Source organism: Cupressus sempervirens, chromosome 8 (assembly GCF_028749045.1).
Source record: "Cupressus sempervirens isolate cs-2001-9-10 chromosome 8, ASM2874904v1, whole genome shotgun sequence".
Classification (NCBI taxonomy): Eukaryota; Viridiplantae; Streptophyta; class Pinopsida; order Cupressales; family Cupressaceae; genus Cupressus; species Cupressus sempervirens.
In genome coordinates, this window is record NC_143125.1 from 787,422,551 (window position 1) to 787,426,145 (window position 3,595).

Consider the following 3,595-nt stretch of genomic DNA (forward strand, 5'->3'; position numbering starts at 1 on the left):
AGTTGCAACTTCACCATTATTAGGTATACCTTCATAAAAGTATACAAAGGTCTTGTATTATTCTGCTTTCTTGGTATTCTCAACACTTTGAACTTTTGCAAGCTCATCAAATTTCACATTTGTGCTTTCTACTACTTTGTTAGTGTTAACATTCAAGCATTTATAAGCTTTGCTTCTAGTAGAATAACCAAGAAATGTGCCTTCCTCACTCTTTGCATCAAATTTTCCGTTTCTAGACTCTTTATATATATAGCATTTGTGTCCAAATATTTTGAAATGTTTTACATTAGGAGAATGCCCATACCATAATTCAAAAGGTGTTGCATTTGTACCTTTCTTGACTTGAACTCTGTTTAGTGTGTAGACTGCAGTACTTATAGCTTCTCTCCAGTACTTGAGTGCAACATTTTTCTCCATCATTAAGGGCCTAGCATAGTCAATAACTGATCTATTCCTTCTTTCTACTATACCATTATGAGGTGGAGTCCTAGGTGTTGATGTCTACCTTTTGATTCCTCTTTCATTGTAGAATTCTTCAAATTCTCTTGATGTGAATACACCTCCTCTATCAAATCTGTGACATTTTAGGCTCTTCCCAATCTCTTTCTCAACTCTAGCCAAGTACCATTTGAACATTTGGAATGCATTTGATTTTTGTTTCAGGAACATGACTATTATCATCCTTGAATAGTCATCTACAAATAGCATTATGTATCTATCACCTTTGTAGCTTTGTACTTCAATAGGACCACACAAGTCAGTATGAACTAGTTCTAATACTTCATTAGAAGTATAAGCCTTTATTTTGAAAGTTGACTTGGTCATCTTCCCTAGTTGGCATTGTTTGACCACGGTGTTATTAGGCTTCTTCAACTTTGGTAGACCTCTAACTTTCTTCATTTTGCTGATGTTTATTAGATTGTCAAAATTTACATGACATAGCCTCTTGTGCCATAACCATACATCATCACTTTGAACAATGAGACAAGAAGCATCTTCCATGTCTAGGTAGAACAAATTACTTCTAGTCTGGTCACCTTTTCCTATTAGACTTCCTTGAGAATCATAGATCTTGGCAATTCTATTTTCAAGTTCAACCTTGCATCCTATGTTGCCTAACTGTGAGACACTTAACAAGTTATAATTTAGGCCTTCAACATAGTATGCATTATCACATGGTATCTTTTTAGTAAGCTTGATACTACCTTTCCCTTTGATCTAACATGGTGCATTATTACCAAATCTAACACTATTTCCTTCATATTGAGTAAAGGAAATGAACTTAATTTTATCTCTAGTCATGTGATGAGAGCATCCACTATCTATGATCCATTTTTTATTCTTGTTCATGCAGGTTACCAGGGCAGTTGCTTCATCTTCATCTGATTCATCTTTCATAGCCACATAGACTACTTCAACATCATTCTTGTTAGAGTCTTCTTCAACAATGTAGCATCTTTTGCCTTTACCTCTATAGTTCTTGTTGTCCTCTTTCTTGTTCTTGAAGTTGCCTCCATCCTTGTAATTTTTCTTTTGTGTGCATCTGGCTAGAATGTGACCAACTTCATTACAATTGAAACAAATTATTGGCAGCTTACCTCTGAATTTTCCTCTTCCTCTATGAAATCTTCTTGATAGTAATGCCTCCAATTGATCTACATCATCTTCATCAGTGCTGCTATCACTAGATGCATACTTTCTTTTTCCACTCTTTTTCTTTGTTTGCACCTTCTCATTGTCTTTTATTGTCATCTTGGCTTTGAATGTAGATTTAAAGTTTTTTGGCTTGTAGTTGTCAAAGTTGGATAGCTCAAAGGCAGCGAGTCTTCCAATTATTCGTTCAAATGACAATGCGTTGCCTGGTACACACCTTAGCTCTTGGATGGCTGATACCCTTATAGCATAGATGGGAAGAAAAGTTCTCAAGTATTTTCTACATACTATTTCTTCTGCTAACTATCCTCTTAGGCTTCTTATGGCACTTACCACTTCCTTCATCCTTGCACCATATTGAGCAGCATTCTCTCCTTCTTCCATTTTCGTGTCATCAAACTTTCCTCTTAGGCTCTCTCTTTTGGCTCTCTTGACATTATCATCTCCTCCATAGATTTTTGATAATGTTTCCCACATCTGATGTGCAGTACCACATTCTTTGATGTCATCATACTCGGCATAGCTTAGTGCTGAAGTAATATATAACATCGCTTGATTGTGCTCCTTCTTCTTGCTCATGTCATCTACAGTGAGGGGTCCTACAGGGTCTACATGATCAACTGTGATTGAGCTCTATGCATAGTCACCTATTGATCTAAGGTGTAGCTTCATCAGACTTCTACACACAACAAAGTTTTTTTTGTTTAGCTTGGGAACTTCTCTCTTGGACATCTTGATCTTCCTGCTGCTAGTACCTTGAAACAAATCAGCAGTGGGCTCTGATACCAATTGTTAAAATTCTTTAGAATAAATGAGAGGGGGGTGAATTAGTTATTCAAGGTCCAATAATGTCCAATCCAAATTTTCTAATAAAATGAGAGTGAATCATAAGTACTATCCTTTTTACTTTCTTATCATGCATGCAATTAAACATTAAACAATCATGAAAAGTAAACATGCATCACCACATAACACAAAGGATTTTGGTAACCCAGAGACCCTCCAGGAATAAAAAGGTAAAACTAGGGTGGGGATGATACCCATAAAATAACTGCGCAATTTATTTCAACCACTTCTGATGCTTTGCCCTCACTAGTACATTTGAGACCATTTTTTGACCATTATTGGTCAAAATTTCAACCCAAATTTTGACCAAACTTCGACCAAATTCGACCAACCCATTGGTCAAAAATAGGTTGGTCAAAATTTTGACCAATATGTTGGTCAAAAAACTTCCAAAGTCATGGTGCAAGTTCTGCTAGGAATTGGTCAAAATTTTGACCAATGAAGGTAGAAAATTTTGACCAATGAAGGTAGAAATTTTGACCAATGAAGGTAGAAAATTTTGACCAATAAAGGTAGAAATTTCAACCAATGAAGGTAGAAAACTTTGACCAATAAAGGTAGAAATTTTGACCAATGAAGGTGAAAAATTTTGACCAGCGAAGGTAGAAATTTTGATTAATGAAGGTCAAAAATTTTGACCAATGAAGGTAGAAATTTTGACAAATGAAGGTAGAAATTTCTACCAACACCTGGGTGTAAATTTTTTTTTAGGCATTCTATAACACAGTTCACATCCCTGCGTATGATATGACATTTTGCATGCATCCTGCACTCTCTCATTCGGCTAATGATGGATTACAGAGAGTGATCTGAAACGATGATGCTAAAAAACACACACAATCAAATCCAAAACGAACTTGCATTACAAATGGATTGTGGAAATCTGATATTGTTAATTTTGCATGCATGTCCACTAGGAAAATCATAGAATGCCTGAAAAACATCGACATTAACTAATCAAATTATCGCAAGCACCAACATTAACTAATATGATTCTTCATTAATATGCCTAATACAATAAGCAAACTTGGGAACTATGCACAACAAGTTATACGCTAAAAGGAAATCATTTAGGAGATACAAAATTTGAACAACC